Genomic DNA, 20,657 nt, shown 5'->3' with positions numbered 1-20,657 from the left:
CCCTTCTTTCTTTACCACAGACATAATTTATTAACAGTTTCCCTTCTTTCTTTACCACAGACATAATTTATTAACAGTTTCCCTTCTTTCTTTACCTCTTTCTTTTTTTCTTTCTTCTTCAAGTCTTTTTTTTGAGATGGAGTCTTGCCCTGTCGCCTAGGCTAGAGTACAGTGGTGCAATCTTGGCTCACTGCAACCTCTGCCTTCTAGGTTCAAGCAATTCTCCTGCCTCAGCCTCCTGAGTAGCTGGAATTACAGGCACGTGCCACCACACCCAGCTAATTTTTGTATTTTTAGTAGAGACAGGGGTTTCACTATGTTGGTCAGGCTGGTCTCGAACTCCTGACCTCGTGATCTGCCCCTGTTGGCCTCCCAAACTGCGGGGATTACAGGCACAAGCCACTGCCCGGCCCAAGTCTTTCTTTACTTTGTATTTGCCAGCAGCTAAGTTGCATTGTAGTTGACAGATACATTTTATCTTCATTAAGTACTTTTCTGTGCTAAGAAGTAAAGAGACTGCATTGTTTCAAGTTGGCTGTTACTTAAGTTTCAAAGTGAATTCCCTCTTTTCTGCCACATACTAAGTTGGCTCTGATAATGCTACTACTTTGTAATATGGGTTCATAATCATGGAGCTCCTGAATATGGCCAGATTTCCTTTCCATTTCTATTACAAAGTAGGAATGTTACTACTTTATAGCATTAACAGAGCCAACTTAGTATGTGGAAAAACAGAAGGAAGGTCTAAAGAAGAATTCAGAATCAGAATCGTTAGATCTGAATTGTGGGGCTGAAGAGCAGTTCAAAGTTGTTGTGGGAATTGGGGCCTCTCAGACAACTAGTTAGAGGGAAAGTACAAAAAAAGAGGCCAAGTATTCATTTTCTAGTCTAACCCATTAGCTTAGAGACTTTCGGGAGTACCATACTCAGGATTTATTTAAAATGTATTTTTAAAAATTATGGTTACTTCCTTTACCAATCCTCTTTCAGTAAAAAAAACAAAAACAAAAACAAACAAACAAAAAACCAGAGAAAGGTGAAATATTTTTCTTTCTTTTTTTTCTTTTTGTCCCGATATATCTGGGGTTTGGAATTCTTCCTGAGCACTAACAAGGAAATCTAGCCAGCCTTATGCTTCTTTGAGCCAAAGGAAGAGCCAATAGAATACTGCTTGGTGAAGCAGATGCTGCCATTGGCAAAGGAAGCTTCTGCTGTATGGAAAGGTGCTAGATTCTTCCAGAATCTAGCTGGGGAGAGTGGGGTGACTCAGTCCTTTTCCTGTACCTTTAGGGTTGAAAAATAAACCTTTCTGCCTCATTTTGGTTCTGAGCCAACCTGTAATGTTTCACCTGCCCCTTCCTCCTCAGCTACTTCCAATGCTCAGGCCAAAGAACTTGTTAAACCAAGTTGAATATAAAGTTTCTAAACTTAAATATCCTAATATTATAAAGTCAATATATAATTCAAAGCCATAATTTTAGCAGTATATCTTATGTGAAATAAAGTGTGATAAGCCGCCTTGTTATAAGAACAAATCACGGAATCTTTGTATAGATGGCCGGGGTGAGTAAGAGAAGAGGGTCCTTAGAGGTCACCTAGGCCGACGTGTGGTGATTACAGTGAAGTCTCTGAAGTTAGACTTTTCGTATTCAAATCCTGGTTCTGCCACTTGTCACTTGTGTTCATTGAGCAGGTGACAACTTCTTTAGGCTTCAGTTTCCTTCTCTTAAAAATGGGGACAATTGGCTGGGTGCAGTGGCTCATGCCTGTAATCCTAGTGCTTTGGGAGGCCAAGGTTGGCAGATTGCTTGAGCTCAGGAGTTTGAGGCCAACCTGGGTAACATGATGAATCCCCATCTCTACAAAAAAAAAAAAAAAAAAGCCAGGCGTGGTGGCTTGTGCCTGTAGTCCCAGCTATTTGTGGGAGCTGATGCAAGAGGATCACTTGAGCCTGGGAGGTTGAGGCTGCAGTAATCCATGTTTGTGCCATTGCACCCCAGCTTGGGTGACAAAGTGAGACCCTGTCCCAAAAAAAAAAAAAAGAAAGAAAAGAAAAAGAAAAAATGGGGATAAAACTGTTGGGAGGAGTAAATGCTAAAATCCTGGTCAAGTGGTCAACTGTTTCCATTGAATTCCTAGGGCATAGTGAATACTTCACACAAGTTAGTTATTGTTGAGGTAAGTATTGTCACTGACACAAGTAAAAGATAAAAAATAGGAGCCAGGGTAGCATTGTTGTTAGAGTGTTGGCTCTGTGACCTTGGGAACACTATTTAACCTCTCTAAGCTCCAGTATCCTCTCATAGCATTGTTGTGAGGCTTACATGAAAGAATATTGTCTCTATTTAGTTTAATATCAGCCCAACGTCAGTGGTTACTATTTAGTCAAAACTGAGACACAGAGAGATTTACTGCCAAACTAGAAAAACACTGTAATATTCCCTAAAAATGGAAGGGGGAGCAGGAGGATGTAGAGGAGTTGGTGTTGAAGGAATCCCACTAACGTTTTGTGGTCAACCTAACTTACGTTTAGTCAAGGGCTTGCCACCATGCTAGTCTGGGCTGGGCTCTTCTTTACTGGAAGAATGCCTAATTTTTTTGCAGTGATGAATTAGCATTAGAGAAGGGAGTTCATGGGACTATTTATGTGTCTGTGGCAGCTGCAAAGAAAGGAGAGGTTCGGACATTACCCTATTTTAAACACTTAAAAAGCTAGGTGCTATTGTTTCTGAAAAACAAGGTAACCTTCATTATCACTCTAAGTCACTTTTTTTCAAATGTAGCCCAGTTTGGCGATTACAGCGAGGACTCAGTGATATAATGAACTGCCTGGAATGAAAAGTGTCTAGAAGAGCTTGGCAGATAGGACTTGCTTCGTAATAAACACCAGGTTTTGGGAGGTCCTCATTTAGCAAGTAAGGCTAGGATATCAGAAAAGTATTTTAACTCAAGCCCACAGCAGGACAATAAAAAATATCTATACAACTGATTTCCTTTCATATTATTGATTCAACCACCACTGTGTTCTGCTATATCCTCAGTGGCTGCTAGGACTCCCAAGTTAATATATGGGATTCATGGATTTTTCTTAGTTATATTTGTCCTGTTGACATCTTCACTTGGAGGATCCACTGGCACTTCAAACACAACACACCTAAAACTAAACCCAACTATTCTACCCTCTTTTCCAAATTGCTCTTTCAACTGTTTTGTATCTCAGTAAATCACCCAATTGCCAAGCTAGATAATTTGAATTCTTTTTCTCCTCACCCCATGTTTTTCACCAATTCCTTTTCATTCTACCTCCTAAATATCATTTTATTTAGTTAATTTATTAGTTCATTTCTTTTTACTGTTACTGTTACTTACTTAGCATAGGTCATTGTCTTTTCAAGCTTAGATTATGATAACACATTTCTAAATTGAAATCTTGCCTCCTTGTCACTTGCCTCTTTAAAATCTTTCTTTAGTGTCCCACTGCTCTCAATTCCTTGGCATAGTTTACAATGATCTTATTTCTGATTTCTGCTACAATCTTCTCTTCTCCAGTCTTCTCATATATTCTATGTTCCAGCTATTCTGAACATTTTCCATTTTCTTTTTCTCTCTTGCCTCTTGGCTTTGGTTCATGCTCTTCCTTCTGCTTGCATTTTCTTACCTCTCCTTTTCACTTGGCTAGCTCCTACTAGTCTTTCATTGTTTCTGCTTAAACATCCCTTCCTCTAGGAAGACTTCCCCTTTCTCCCATATGTGTTTAGTACCCTCTCCTCATGCTCTCAGACTACTCTGCTTCCTCCCTCATAGCTCTGATTACAATACGGTTTATGAGTGTTTTTGTCTGTATCCCTCACTAGACTGAAATGTTGAGACTATGTCTATCTTATTCACTGCTATTTCTCCATCACCCAGCACAGTGATTGGCACATTATAAATATTTTTTGAGGTTACATTGTAATATTTTTTGATTGAATTAAAAAATAATAACAAAAATATCCTTTTATAGTTTAGGGCTTTTGAGGTTAAATAAGCCACACTTAGTAATGTTAACATGCAATCAGAAATGGAAAGATCCTGAAGTTCTCTCTTGACCTGCATTCCCTGCAAGTTCATCATTGGGAATTATCATCCCGGTGCATGTAACCTACAGACAAGAGGGAGTGAGTCAAGTGCATGATGCATGAGTCTTGGGTTATAACAACAGCTTGAGGTGTCAAAAGTTTTCATTTTATACAGATTCAAGAACCTACAAAGTCACTGAGATTCTCATGAGAAAACTTAGAAATGACATTTGACCCACTATTTTGCATTGAATCACCAATAAATATTTACTGAATATGTCACAGTATGTGTTGCACCATATTCCGAATATCAGACAAAAATCCTGGCCTTTGAGCTTTTGTTCACACACACACACACATACCCCTCTTTATTTTATTAAAAAATTTAAATTTATTGTTTTAATTGACATATTGTTATTGTACATATTTATGAGGTTTATTTTGATGTTTCAATACCTATTTATGTTGTAGAATGATCCAATTAGAGTAGTTAATGTATCACCTTTTGTATTTATCATTTCTTTGTGGTGAGATCATTCAAAAGCCCCTCTTCTAGCTATTTTATAATATGTGATATTTTACTATTAATTGTATTCACCCTATTGTGCAATAGATGATCAGAATTTGTTCCTCCTATCTAATTATAACTTTATATCCATTGGCCAACCTCTCTTATCCTCCCTTCCTCATTTCTCTCCCCAGTATGTGGTAACCACTGTTCTGCTGTTTCTATTATACCAATTTTTTTTTTTTTTTTAGATTTCACATATGAACCTGCAATATTTCTCTTTCTGTGTCTGGCTTATTTCACTTAACATGATGTCCTCCAGTTTCATCTCCGTCATCACAGATACAAGATTTCATTCTTTTTTATGGCTGAATAATATTCCATTGTGTCTATATACCATATTTTCTTTATCCATTTATTTGTTTTTGGACATATAGGTTTTTTCTATATCTTGTAGAATTCGGCTGTGAATCCATCTGGTCCTGGATGGGGTTTTTTTTTTGTTAGAATTTTAAAATTACTGATTCAATTTCATTACTCATTGTTGGTCTGTTCAGGATTTCTGTTTCTTCCTGGTTCAATCTTGGAGGGTTGTGTGTTTCCAGGAATATATCAATTTCCTCTAGGTTTTCTAGTTTGTGTATATAAAGGTGTTCATAGTACTCTATGAGGATCTTTTGTATTTCTGCGTTACCAGTTGTAATACCACTTTTCACATTTTTGGTTACACTTATTTGAATCTTCTCTTGTTTTTTCTTGTTTAACTAGAAGTCTATCAATTTTACTTATCCTTTCAAAACACCAACTTTTTGTTTTGTTTATCTTTTGTGTCATATTTTTGGTCTTGATCTCAGTTAGTTCCTCTGTCATCTTTATTTTTTTTCTTCCACTAGCTTTGGTTTTGAATTGTTCTTGTTTTTCTACTTCCTTGAGGTGTGACATTAGATTATTAATTTGTGATCTATCTTTTGATGTAAGCATGTAATGCTATAAACTTTCCACTTAAGACTGCTTTTCTTCTATCCCAGAGGTTTTGGTATATTGTGTCTTTATTTTTATTTCTTTTGATGATTTTAAAAAATTTCTGCCTCAATTTGTTTACCCAAAAGTCATTCAGGAGCAAGTGGTTTAGCTTCCAAGTTTGTGTAGTTTTGAAAGTTCCTCTTGGTATTGATTTCAAATTTTATTCCACTGTGATCTAAGAAGACACTTGATATGATTTAGGTTTTTTTAAAACAAATTATTGATACTTGCTTTGTAGCCAAACATATAGTCAATTTGGGAAAATGTTCCATGTAGAGATGAGAAGAACGCATATTCTATGGTTGTTGGATAGGATGTTCTTTAGATGTCCATTAGGTCCATTTGGTCTAGAGTCCAGTTGAAGCCCAGAGTTTCTTCGTTGATTTTCTGGCTCAGTGATCTGTCTAGTGCTGTCAGTAGGATGCTGAAGTCCTCCACTATTATTGATACTCTGTTGAAGCAGCACGAAATGGATTAAGATATCCCCAATATCCAAACAGAGAAATGCTTGCAAAACTTTGAATATGTCAGGATGCTTTATGCTCACATATTTCCTTTCCTCTTCCTTTCTCCTTTCTTCTTCCCTCTCACATGTCATCTCGTATATGAAACCGTTGGGGAAAACCCCACCTTGTTGCCATCATTATTTTCTAGGTAGAATATTTTAATGCCTAGAGTATAGTAATAAATATTCACAATGATTAATTTTTGAACAAATAAACAAATGGGTATGCCCCTCATTCACTAGTAGGGAAATGTTTTTTGGCAGGAGTGGTGGCTCAAGCCTGTAATCCTAGCACTTTGGAAGGCCAAGGTAGGAGAATTCCTTGAGTCCAGGAGTTTGAGACCAGCCTGGGCAACATAGTGAGAATCCATCTCTACAATTTTTTTTTTAAAGTTAGCTTGGCAGGGTGGTGCATGCCTGTAGTCCCAGTTACTCAGGAGGCTGAAGTGGGAGGATTGCTTGAGCCTGGGAGGTTGTGGCTGCTGTGAGCCGTGATTGCTCCACTGTACTATAACCTAGGTGACAAAGCAAGACACTATCTCAGAAAAAAAAAAAAAAAAAAAAAGGTCAAATATGTTTTTAAGGCTACACCCCTGTCTAGGAGAGCTTGTTCCTTCCTAATGGGTTTCAATTACCCCCTCTACATAACTAACTTCCAAAAGTTCCAGTTCTGTATCTCTTATTGCTTCCCAGATATTCTGATGGGAGAAATAAACCAGAGGCAGGGATAGTAATCAGAAGTCTATTACAATAATCTAAGTGAGAGGTGATAAGAATGAAAATTGGGGACACGTTTAAGAGATATCTGAGCTATGAGTTGCCTCCAAGGCAGATGGGGGAGACTCTTGCCAGTGCTCTGAAATTACACAGCATGTGCTACTGCCTACTTTTCCTGTGGCGAAGACTGACACAGTGAATGCTGACAGGACTGAGGAAGGTCAAATATTTTCAGAGCCCCATTCTTTTTTCCTTTATTTTTCTTTTCAAAGTCTGATGGGTAGGGAATCAGCAGAGTTAGGAAATGAAAAAGAAAATTTCAATTTCTCTTTTCTGTACCCAAGCCCTGGGTCTGATGTTTGGTCTTTGCTTCCCAGATATATAAAATCAAAATAGCCAGTGCCCCTAGAAATTGCCTGACATTAAACCAAAACATCCCCTTACACTGTTTATTCACAATGTATGGCTTTTGGCAGATTGGCATACTGGACCTGAATTCACCTCTATTTATTACCAGATATGGATACTCTTGGAGCGTGGGTCCAGGACTCAGTCCCATGTGTGATATTTCAGGCCCTCCCATAGGCAATTACAAGGTGTTGCATGGCAGGCCTCATAAGAGGAGCTGCTCTCCCCACATCTAACTTATTGTACCACCAGTGCATTGTAGTTTTCTGGAAGGAGTTGCAGTTGAGGACTTAGGCTTCTTTGAGCTGCAGTGCTAAGTATGCATAACTGCATTTCCAGCTCAGGCACCTCCATTCAGAAGCCTCTTGACTGGGGCCTCTCTTGAGATACTTCCCAGGCACCTCTGCTGAGACCTTGTTATTGTGGGCCTTGGCTGAGACAGTTTTATCCATTTTGACTCCAGACCTTTTCACTCCTAGCTCTTCTCCCCCTTTCTTTCCATGGCCCTATAAGTCCATAAAAAGCAGGAATCTTTTGTTTGGGGCTCCTCGGAAATGAAATGATTTCCCTTACCTGTGCTTCCATTTGACTATTGCCTGGCAGTGTTCTATTGGGAAAAAACAGTAGGGAACCAGTGCCTTTCTCTTTTGACTCTTGCCTGCACTGTCACAACCAATGAATTAATAGTTATTTTCAGTTTGGCTTGTTGTCTTAATTGGTCACCTCAACACATGGTAGCCTGGCACACATCTGTTTGGTTTCCCTGTCTTTTAAGTAGGAATATTCCATTTTAACCCTCTTTTATTATGGGCTCTGTGCTCTTTGAAATGAGAAATTTAATTATTTTTATTATTATTATTACTTTGAGACAGGGTCTTGCTTTGTCATACAAGCTGGAGTGCAGTGGCGCAATCACAGCTCACTGCAGCCTTGACCTCCCCAGGCTCAGGTGATCCTCCCACCAGACTAATTTTCATATATATGAAAATATGAAAAACTATATAAAATACATATATTTTATATATAACTATATTATATATTATTTATGTATTTATATATTATATATTATATATATTACATTATATAATATAAAATATAAATATAAACCATCCCACTACTGATCAGCATGGGAGTTTTGACAGAGGTTTCCAACCTGGGCCGGTTCACTCCTCCTCAGGCAACCTGATTGTCCCCTGCTCACAAGGGGTCATTATATAATATATAGAATAACACATAGACGTGTAATATATTATATATTACTTATATAATATATATTATATATTATATATATATTATATATATATATATATTTGTGGAGACGGGGTTTCGTCATGTTGCCTAGGCTAGTCTCCAACTCCTGGGCTCAAGCTATCTGCCCACGGTTTCCCAGAGTGCTGGGATTACAGGCATGAGTCACCATACCCAGCTGAGAACTTTTATTGAATATACCATATATTCTACATTTTCTTTTCATTTTAGTGAGATGCAAATATTAGAAGAAAAGAACAAAGAATTCAGATGTACATTAGACTACATTTGATTGTATAATAAAACCTCTAAAATGAGACAAATATTTTTCTTGGCTCACAGAATAATGTGACTAATTTTAGCCAGATGGAGTATGATTATGAATTAGCTACATGTAAATGAGATTTGAGACACTAAGCAATGACCCACTTCATAACTTTAAATTATACAGATGAGAGTCTTTGCCCCATGGTGGTTTAATTATTTTCTTGGAAGACATTACACATCTTCATTCAGAAGCTTAATGAATTTTACAATTACTCTTTCCTCTGAAGTCACAAGTGATGATGCCCCATCTGGATTGGTAAAGAACTCACAGCAAGAAAAATTATTGATGTGGAAAAACTCAGGACAGCATTCCTTGGTGACCACTTACCACTTTTGCATTTGCCCAGCAGCCCATTGAAGCGCTTGCACCTGTGTGCCTGGGGAAGCTGGGGAGAATATATCTTCTTTTACCCCTCCAAGGTCTGTATCTTTATTACTTTGATAGTTCCTGCCTTAGTTTAGTTCACCATCACCTCTCGTCTGGATTATTAGGAACTATTCCTTAATATGCATCCAATCCACCCTCCACCCTGACATCTGAGTTCTCATTCTCCAAATGCAAGCCTTCATTGATTAGCCAGTGCCTTCAGGATCAAGTCAAAATTCCTAAGTGCAGAAGAGCCCTAGCAAACTAGACCCAAATGTCCCTTCCAGTCTCGTCTTCCAGCACTGTCACATTGTATGCACAAGGCACCATGTATTTGCTCCTCTTGGAAGAAAATCCCTCCCACTTCTGTGACTCTTTACCAGCTCCTCACTCTCCTCCAGCCAGAGAAAAGCATCCTTTCCCTTTCCTCTACCAGAAAAATCGTACTCAACTTTCAATACCTAGTTCAAATTTCAGTTGCTGTGTTCAATATGTTAGAGGCAGAACAGCAAAATGGGAAAGAGTAAGGATTCTGGACACTTGTGCTCCTCCATTGATCACATTTGTAAGATTGAGTGACTTGTTTAACTTTCCTAAGTTTCTGTTTTCTTACATGTAAGTTGGAGACTTAACAGTAACTACCACATCAGGTTATTGGGAGGATTAAATGTGACAATATTTCTAAAGTACTTAGGACTGTGCCTGGCATATCATAGGTACTTAACATGTAAACATTAACTATTATTCTAGTTTTGCTGCCATTTTCTCAACCCAGTTATATTTTGGCTTAGCTGACTTTAAGAAACTTAATTTAATTAATTAATTTATTTTTGAGACAGGGTCTCGTTATGTTGCCCAGGCTGGGGTGCAGGAGCTGTTCACAGGCGCCATCCCACTACTGATCAGCAGGCGAGTTTTGACAGAGGTTTCCAACCTGGGCCAGTTCACTCCTCCTCAGGCAACCTCATTGTTCCCTGCTCACAAGGGTCATCATATTGATGCCAGACTTAGTGCAGACATCCAGTGGGCTTCAGGCACTACAGACTAGAACTCCTGGACTCAAGCAATACTCCCCTCAGTCTCCCAAGTAACTGGGACTACTAGCATGCACCACCACACCCAATTAAAATGGCTTTTATACCTAGAATTGTATTAGCTTGGGTAAATCGAATAACCAAAGTAACAGCATTACCAACTCTAGTTCATTTATTCCTTAATATTTACCACAGCTGTATCTCATGGAGTGTGGTTTGAACAAGTTGTATTGAACTGCCGTGTGGCAGTGACCCTTGTAAGTATAACTCTGTCAAGAACTATTAATCTGGGCTCAAGCTTTTGTATTTTGGGAATACTGAGAGTCTGGTCAGGTATTTCTAGTGCTTTGCTTTAATAATAAGAAATACGAACATCACCAAATAATTTAAAGGTTCTACTTGTTCCTTGAGAGGGCAAAGCAACTCCTAAATGCCGAAGAAGATGAAAAACTAAAGAAGGAGGTGGACAAATCCACTTGGTTGGTTTTGGGTAATTTATTATGGGGAACTTACGGACAGAAGTGTGGTTTTGGGCATACGCAAGATAGGTAGATCTCTGTACTTTAAGCCCCAGACCCAGGGCTTATATTTTGAGAAGAAAGCATATATGCTCTGGAAGCCAGTTTTGGGCATCACAGCCTGTGATTTCTGTGACAACAAGCGTTGTTTTGGAGGAAACCTACAATAAGTAGATGTTTCTACATAAAGAGTAATACATCAGCTAGCCATTTTGGAAGCATTCCCAAACTCAGGGTTAATTAGAAGTTACATGGCAGATTCGCCTTTAAAATAAAGTAACTCTTGTCCCCATAATACCTTTGTAAAATCTTCCTACCTATGTTGGCTATGCCTGTATGGAGACAAATACTTTTATTGAATTTATACATACAAGGCTTATTTTCATTACCACTTCGAACTTATTCAATCTAATTTCATATCTGATTTATTTCCATTTCAACTATACCTCAAAGTCAAATTTATTTTCATTCTATATTAAAATATACAATGATCACTATGATTCCCAATCTTGCTTTTGAGATCTGACAAATTCTTATGTGAAAATATAGTTTTCTGGTAAGAGGAGTAATAGATTTGCAACAAAAATTATGAATTACTTGTTTTGATGTATATATGTGTATGTGTATGTCTTATTCATCTAAAACACAACCTTAAGCATGTTAAGAATAGAAGCCTTTCCCCATTATTCCACACCTCCAATGGGGGCTTTAGAGTTGACTGATATTCTATAAAATTACAACATCTATTACATCACTTTTCACTTTGTATTACAGTATTGGATTATATGGCCATTCTGTACCTGCCCACAACTGAGAGCTGAATGCATAAATAAATGAAGACTGAAATGGTTTGTTTGAGTGATTTGTCCATGAATCAGACAAATATTTTCAGGTTTGTACATAGCATATATTTTTTAAAGCCCTGAATGTTAACACATATACAATATGGTTTTACGTTGTTTACATGGGTTTACTATATATCCAAAAATTATATACATTGATACTCTTCATTTGCTTATACCTTGAAGATAACGTATAGCACAAACTGGAGACAAGAAAAGACACTGTATTATAAAGTATATTATTTTCAACCTTTTTTTTCCCCTGCTGTTAAGGTTTATTTGGCTGATAGTGAAGTTTTAAAATCTTCCTATATTTTTTATTTTTATTTTTATTTTTTGGTTTTTGAGACAGAGTCTTCCTCTGTCACCCAGGCTGGAGTGCAGTGGCATGATCTCAGCTCACTGCAACGCCTGCCTTCTGGATTCAAGCGGCTCTCCTGCCTCAGCCTCCTAAGTAGCTGGGATTACAGGCGCACACCACCACACCAGGCTAGTTTTTGTATTTTTTAGTACAGACAGGGTTTTACCATATTGGCCAGGCTGGTCTCAAACTCCTGACCTCAGGTGATCCGCCTGCCTCGGCTTCCCAAAGTGTTGGGATTATAGGCATGAGCCACTGTCCCAGCCTAAAATCTTCTTTTAATCCTGATCTGTGAAATGACATTGAATCTTACTCTTGGCCACCCACAGAAATGTAAAGAATTAGCTCACTTTATGTATGAAAATCACATAAAGCCATACTCACATGGACAGACACTGGTGGGGAAAGGGTCATTTTCATCTGGCAGGAAATGGAACAAAAACCCAGAAATTTTTTTCCTATTAATAAATATCTTGTAAATGTTCTTATATAAATATACACCATACATGAGCCTATGAAAATAAAATATTTCTTTATGTCCACATATTATAGATTTAGAAATAAATAGGCCGGGCGCGGTGGCTCAAGCCTGTAATCCCAGCACTTTGGGAGGCCGAGACGGGCGGATCATGAGGTCAGGAGATCGAGACCATCCTGGCTAATACGGTGAAACCCCGTCTCTACTAAAAAAATACAAAAAACTAGCCGGGCGAAGTGGCGGGTGCCTGTAGTCCCAGCTACTCGGGAGGCTGAGGCAGGAGAATGGCGTGAACCCGAGAGGAGGAGCTTGCAGTGAGCTGAGATCCGGCCACTGCACTCCAGCCTGGGTGACAGAGCAAGACTCCCTCTCAAAAAAAAAAAAAAAAAAAAAAAAAAAGAAATAAATATAAACTTCAGGAAAACTCAAAAGGAGATAATTATAAGAGAATACAAACAACATAATTACTAGGAAGACAAGCCTGGGGTCAGGATTACCAGGTGACCAATCCCAGGGGAAAATAACATGAAGGTGAATTGGGATATAGAGTCAGCTATATAGATTCATCCAATTAGCCAAATGCCTGGGCAGCTAGGTGTCTGAGAAGTAGTGGAATTGAACATGATATTTTATGGTGGCTTAAGAAGATTTCCTAACAAGTCAACAGAGAAATGATGAAGAGTAGGGGACTATTTGCTGACATGTTATTTCCTGTTTCCTGCCTTCCCCCTACCCGCCTATTTGTCTCCAACTAAAATTTCATTAATCACCAATTGTCAGCATCTGCAGAATAACAAACTTTTGTTTAGTTTTTTTTTTTTACATATTCTAATCTTGCTTGCACATGAGTAGAATTTTTCAGATAAATGTATATTTGTGTGTATGCATGTGTGCATACACATTTGCTGTCCTGTGTGTGGGTTAAGGGTGTGAGTGAGGATAGAGACACAATAACATTCCAAGTTTCCAGGTAGAATGATGTCCAAAGACCCAGAGACATAAACATCTCAAGCAGTTTGGGGATCTGTGAGAAGCTCAGTGTTGCAGGGGTTCAGTGTGTGCAGTGGTGATTTGGGGTTGAGAGATAATGCTGAAAAGTAGGTTGGGGCCCATTTACATTTCATGTTGTGGGCTGAAAATAGAGTTGGTAAAGCTTTTAGAGCAAGAAAACACTATTTATAGAAAAATTACCCTGGCAACAATGTTCAGGCAAGACAGAATGGGCATTGGGATGGAAAGAATAGCAGTGAAGATGCAGAGGAGAAGCCTGATTTGAGACAGGAGCCTGAGAAGACTTGGCACTAGATTAGTGAGGGAGGTAAGGAAGAGGGAGTGGCAAGGTTTCTTAGTAAGATCAAGAATACAGGTAAGAGTGAATCTCTTGTACTTTGAAACAGAACAGCAAGTTGGGGCTATCCAGTATGCAGTTACAAATATGTTCCTGGGGCTCAGGAGAGAGGTCTAGATTAGGCTGTTTTGTGAGCCATGATAACATAGATGAAAACTGCAGCCACAGTGTGAATGAAATCGAGAGAGGAGAGTGAAAAGCAGGAAGATAGGAAAGATGAGGGTAGGTCTGAAGATTAGAGGTCTTACAGGTAAAATAGAGGAAGAGAAGCCCGTGTAAGGAATAGAAAAGGAATAGTCTGAGAGGTGGCAGAAATACTAGTGGAGGGTAGTGCCATGGAGACCAAGAAAAAAGAAAGTATTGAGAAGTTGGGGTGTCTAACACTTCCAGATTCTGTATCCAGCATTTAGAGGATGCGTTGCTTTCTTAAGCACACATGATCATATAAGGCATGAAGCAAATCTAAACAAAAATTAAAGAATAGGTATTATGTAGAACATGTTCCTTGAGGACAATGCAATTGAGTTAGAAGTTAATAACAGGCTGGGCATGGTGGCTTGTGCCTGTAATCCCAGCACTTTGGGAGGCCGAGGCAGGTGGATCATCTTAGGCCAGGAGTTTCAGACCAGCCTCACCAACATGGTGAATCCCTGTCTCTACTAAAAATACAAAAAAATAGCTGGGTGTGGTGGTGCGCACCTTTAGTCCCAGCTACTGGGGAGGCTGAGGCAGGAGAATTGTGATGGAGTGAGAGTCTGTCTCAAAAAAAAAAAAAGTTAATAACAAAAAGATAATTTTTAAAATTTTACATACTTTGGAATTAAAAAATGACTCACAAATCAAAGAAAAAATCAAAACTTAAAAAAACACTTAGAACTAAATGATAAAGAAAATACTATACATCAATACTTAAGGTATACAATGAAAGTGTTTCTTTGGGGGAAAATTTATAGCCTTACATGCTTACTTAAGAAATGAATAGAAGGCCGGGCATGGTGGCTCACACCTGTAATCCTAGCACTTTGGAAGGCCAAAGGGAGGGGTGGGGGCAGATCACTTGAGGTCAGGAGTTCGAAACCAGCCTGGCCAACATGGTGAAACCCTGTTTCTACTAAAAATACAAAAAAAAAATTGGCCAGGCTTGGTGGTGGGCACCTGTAACCCAGCTACTTGGGAGGCTGAGGTAGGAGAATTGCTTGAATTCTGGAGCTTGCAGTGAGCCGAGATCGCACCACTGCACTGCACTCCAGCCTGGACAACAGAGGGAGACTCTGTCAAAACATAGAAAGAAAGAAAGAGAGAGAGAGAGAGAAAAGAAAAGGAAGGAATAGAAGCTGAAGATTAATTGATTAATGTTCATCTCAATAAATTAGAAAAAGAACAACAGAATAAAGCCAAAGGAAATAGAATAAAAATATGAACAAAAAATGAACAGAAATAAGTGAAACAGAAAAAATACAATAAAATGAATTAATCAAGATAAAAGTTCATTCTTTAAAAATACAATCAAATTGGATAAATCTTTGGTGACATTCATCATGAAAAAAAAAGAAGAAATATAATTAAAAAGGGAGACATGGGTTTAGATGTAGCCCAGATTAAAAGGAGAATATGAGAATACACTGAGCTATTTTAATTACTGATAAGGTCCCAGAATTACTACTTTCTTCCCTGCATTTTTCTTCAGGAAACTGTCTAATCCTCTACCCACAGATCCTTAACAGTAAAGCAAGAACTACCAGCGGATTTCCAATATATTGCCACAGCCACCTCCTTTTCAGGGTTTGCTGGGATTGTTACTTCAGATACAGCAATTTGACTTTGAGCCCCTACCTGCTGTATTGAGTTGGCGGTCAAGCATCTTCCTTGGGATGCTTCTCTTTGCTCTGCTCCAGAATTAACCAAGCATCTCAGGGACATACACACCCCAAAGAGTGTGGGGGTTATTAAATATTTTCTAATGACATACTGGAGTATGATGATCTAGTTTGCCTTTGTTATTGCTTTTTGATGCCTTGATGGAGTCTTACTTAAAGTTAGCACTGTGTAATCTCATGGGCCCTTGACAACTATCCTGCAACGAGAGGAAAATCCACAAAGGTTCTTTGAGGGAAGATGATTCTGTTTGGACTAAGCTTATTTGTACTCTATGTTTAGGATTCTAGAGTTAAAGCTTTGTGATTAGATTTTTTTGGTTTATGATTACAGCCACTTCCTAAGGTGAACAGCTGCTTTCAGAATTACTGCCATAGGTCAGGTTTTGGCATTTGCCTTAAGGGGTTGTGTAGCTTTTCTTGTAACCCTTAAATCACAAAAAAATTGGTACCATACCTCTCCCTAGACCACTGGGGCCAATCTCAGAGTTTCCAAGGTAACTTTTCAGAGATAATTCCTCAGTATTTCTAAGGCAATTTTCTGCTCTCCTTTGTATAATGAAGTAGCTGGACTTTTCCTCACTAAATAAGTAGAAAAAACACCTCACACATTTGTCATTTGCTAAAATAGTTTCTTGATAGGACACCAAACAAAATATAACCATGTTGTTTTTATTTAGAATATTAGTATAAATAAAGTCGTGCACTTGGCATTATTCTAACATCAGGGGAGATTTTAAGAATTTTCTTATAACTTCCCATAAATAAATTTCTATTAGCAATTTCATATTTCATTTATTATTGAATTAATGAAGTTTATTATTTATCTGAGGGCCATCATATCATCCATTCATTTATGCATGAATTTGTTCATTCAACAAATATTTGTTGAACACCTACTATATCAAAAACACCCTGCCAGAGACTAAGTAAGTAACACCAGGCAAACAGAGACACGACCATGTCCTCACAGAGTTTACAGTCTAGAAATTTTATTTAGAAAAGTTTCTGAATTCAGGACATGCAATTATAGAGGTATTCCTATAGGACACACATTTCTATAGGTACATAATGGGATGACATGACATGTGTAAGTTTAGAATATTGGAGAGAATGTTAGAGAAAGAAAAACGTAGTAATGAGGATCATGGTGTCAGGTATTTAAAGACAGCATGTGTGAAGAAAAGCTGTTTTTTTAGATGGTAATCTTATAGAGGAAGATGAGTACCACACATTATCAATTATCCATGGGCATCATTTCATCTTTAACCAATCAGAAATCATTCCCACTTCCTTACTAAAGATCTTGGTTTTTTCTCTTTTACTTGCATTCTCACACTTATGTATTAAATTATCTAAGTTTCCAAATCATAAAGCCTCAAAATGTCATACTGTGTATAGGGGAGGCAGGTACACATTTTAATATATCCTACAGAAAAGAGATTACACCAGTATTACTGATTTTATGGAGGAGACAGTACATAGCAATTTTGTGCGCGTGCATGTGTTTTAACACAATAAAATCTTATTTCTTGCTTTGAATCCAGTTTAGGTCAGCAAGGTGGCTCAGCACCTGTGGTCAGTCATTCAGAGACCCCACCCCCGCAACTCCCTATGACCACCACTTTCAATCCATGACCTTAGGTTTTCTGGCATCTAGCTGGTGAATACAGAGAGAGAAGATGAAGATGGAACCAGTGTTTTTCGCTATCTTGGTCTGGAGGTAACACTTATCACTTCCATTCACAGTCCCTTGATGAGAACTGGCTACGTAGCTCCATCCAGGTGCAACAGTGGTGGAAAATATAGCTTAGCTGTATACCCAAGTAGCTAATAAGTTTGGTGAGAAGCTAGCTCATCTGCTTCAGTCAGTCTCCTCATTTAAAAATGGGAGTAATACTTTCTAACTCGGCTGCGGCCATGGCTCCTGTGAAAAAGCTTGTGGCGAAGGGGGCAAAAAAAAGAAGCAGGTTCTGAAGTTCACTCTTGATTGCACCCACCCTGTAGAAGATGGAATCATGGATGTTGCCAATTTTGAGCAGTTTTTGCAAGAAAGGATCAAAGTAAATGGAAAAGCTGGGAACCTTGGTGGAGGGGTGGTGACCATCGAAAGGAGCAAGAACAAGATCACCGTGACATCTGAGGTGCTTTCTCCAAAAGGCATTTGAAATATCTCACCAAAAAACATTTGAAGAAGAATAATCTACATGACTGGTTGCGCGTGGTTGCTAACAGCAAAGAGAGTTATGAATTACGTTACTTCCAGATTAACCAGGACGAAGAAGAGGAGGAAGATGAGGATTAAATTTCATTTATCCAGAATATTTTGTATGATTTCTTGAATAAAACTTGGGAACCAAAAAAAAAAAAAAAAAAAATTGGGAGTAATAGCTTCTGCCTCATAAAATTGTTTCAAGGGAACAACTAGATAGTTCATCAAAGTGCTTAGCACGGTGCCTCATCCATAGTAAGTGGCTCAATAAGCACAACAAATACTTTTGACATCCATAAGCAAATTTCCAGTCAGAACTAATACCTTCGTGGCATTCTACTCTTTCAAATCTTTTAATAGCTTCCTATGTTCTTTGAATAAAAAATAAATTATTGACCAGGCTCTCTATCATCTGGCCCCTGCCTTCATTCCCAGTCTCTTTTCCCACCATTCATCCTTCACTCGTACAACCTGGCTTACACCAGCCTTTCTATGGTTCTCAGACCAACCCCTTTCCCACTGTAGGGTCCATGGTCCCCTCTGCCTGAAATGCGTGTGCCCCAGCTCTTCACATGAGTGATTTGCTTTCATCATCCAGGTCTCATCTCAGGTATCACTTCCTCAGAGAGTCCCGTTCTGTCTGTCCTATCCAAAGTGGCTTCCTCACTATCTTGTCTTCTCTTGTTTTTGTTACCACAATCTGTAACACTTTTTAATTTATATTTCATTATTAATTGAAACAATTAATATATAATAAATAGAGATGGGATCTCGCTATGTTGACCAGGCTGGTCTCCAGCTCCTGGGCTCAAGCGATCCTCCCATCTTGGCCTCCCAAAGTGCTAGGATTACAGGGGTGAGGCTGTAATGCTCTTCTTTATTTGTTTACTTGTTCATGGTCTTTATTTTCCACCAGAGCTGTTGGCTCCTTGAAGCCAGGGGCTTTGTCTGTTTACTGCTTTATCCTCTGCAATGAGAGCTGCAATGAGGTGTTAAATACCTGATGATTGACTGATGAATAGGTGAACAATTTTAAGATAAACTGGAGGTATTCTCTTTGAGTCTTTCACATTACCTATCAACATATTCACATTTCCCTATGATTATTTCCATATCCCCTTCTACGTAGGGTTCTAGCTCTAGCCTTCCTTCTCAGCCAAGCTTCTTGAAAGCACAGTTTACACACCATGCCACCTCCTTTTACTGCTGAACATATCTTCCTCTGGCTTCTTCCCCTTCCTACCATTCCACAAAAATTATTCTTGTTATGGGCATCCAATTTACCAAATCCAAGGCCTGCTTCTTGGCCATTACCTTACCTCGCTTGTTTTCTTGATGCTGTTGAGTATACCTTCTTCCTGAAACTTTTCTGCTTTGACTTCATATTCCCATAGATCCCAGTGTATAGCAGTGGTTTTCAACCAGGGATAGTTTTGCTGGAGAGGTGGGGGGAGCTATTGGCATCTAGTTTGTAGAAGCCAGAAATGCTATTAAACATCCATCCATCTTCAGCAAAGAATGATCTGGCCCAAAATATCCATAGCGCAAAGCCTAAGAAAACCTGGTTAACAGGATGTCCTATAGATACTTAATGAACAACATGGTCATGTTCAGAAATAAATCACTACCTCTTTTCTCACCTACTAATTTGTTACTTGTTATTCCTAATCTGATTAATGATATTTATCTTATAAACTAGTATCTCTAATATCATTTTCAATTCCTCCCTCTCCCTCATCAGGCCCATTTATTAGTCACTAATTCCCTTTTGATTCTGTCACCTAAATATCTTTAATCCTGTCTTTCTCCTCAGCTACCACTCTTTGTATTAGTATAGATATTATTTAGCTTGCAAGAATCTCCTAAATGCACTCCCTGCTTTGAGTCTTACAAACACCTCCAACTCATTCTCCTCAAGTAATCTTTCTTTCTTTCTTTTTTTTTTTTTGCATTTTCTTTTTTTTATTTTATTATACTTTAAGTTCTAGGGTACATGTGCACAACGTGCAGGTTTGTTACATATGTATACATGTGCCATGTTGGTGTGCTGCAACCATTAACTCGTCATTTACATTAGGTATATCTCCTAATCTGTCCCTCCCGCCCCCCCCCACCACAATAGGACCCGGTGTGTGATGTTCCCCTTCCTGTGTCCAAGTGATCTCATTGTTCAATTCCCACCTATGAGTGAGAACATGCTGTATTTGGTTTTCTGTTCTTGCAACAGTTTGCTGAGAATGATGGTTTCCAGCTGTATCCATGTCTCTACAAAGGACACGAACTCATCCTTTTTTATGGCTGCATAGTATTCCATGGTGTATATGTGTCACATTTTCTTAATCCAGTCTGTCACTGATGGACATTTGGGTTGATTCCAAGTCTTTGCTATTGTAAATAGTGCCACAATAAACATACATGTGCATGTGTCTTTATAGCAGCATGACTTATAATCCTTTGGGTATATCCCCAGCAATGGGATGGCTAGGTCAAATGGTATTTCTAGTTCTAGATGCTTGAGGAATCACCACACTGTTTCCCACAATGGTTGAACTAGTTTACAGTCCCACCAACAGTGCAAAATGTAAAAGTGTTCCTATTTCTCCACATCTTTTTTCCTCCACTTTTTTTTTTTGACGGAATCTCGCTCTGTCACCCAGGCTGGAGTGCAGTGGCCCAATCTCAGCTCACTGCAAGCTCCGCCTCCCAGGTTCACACCATTCTCCTGTCTCAGCCTCCTGAGTAGCTGGGACTACAGGCGCCGTCACCATGCCCGGCTAATATTTGTATTTTTAGTATTGACGAGGTTTCACCTTGTTAGCCCGGATGGTC

At 38.7% G+C, this 20,657-nt stretch overlaps 1 long non-coding RNA gene and 1 pseudogene across 1 annotated transcript in view; both read left to right on the top strand.

The window, feature by feature from the left end:
• The window catches only part of LOC693578 (uncharacterized), a 32,943-nt gene extending 23,799 nt beyond the window's left edge, over positions 1–9,144 (top strand). Inside the window, exon 3 of the long non-coding RNA XR_003731632.2 lies at positions 9,022–9,144. This is a non-coding gene — a long non-coding RNA (uncharacterized LOC693578). The remainder of the gene's footprint in view (positions 1–9,021) is intronic.
• Positions 9,145–17,515: 8,371 nt separating this feature from the next.
• On the top strand, positions 17,516–17,938 carry LOC144330355 (large ribosomal subunit protein eL22 pseudogene; annotated as a pseudogene).
• Positions 17,939–20,657: the final 2,719 nt, after the last annotated feature.

This window comes from Macaca mulatta, chromosome 7 (assembly GCF_049350105.2).
Source record: "Macaca mulatta isolate MMU2019108-1 chromosome 7, T2T-MMU8v2.0, whole genome shotgun sequence".
Taxonomy (NCBI): domain Eukaryota; kingdom Metazoa; phylum Chordata; class Mammalia; order Primates; family Cercopithecidae; genus Macaca; species Macaca mulatta.
This window is presented reverse-complemented; position numbering and strand designations above follow the sequence as displayed.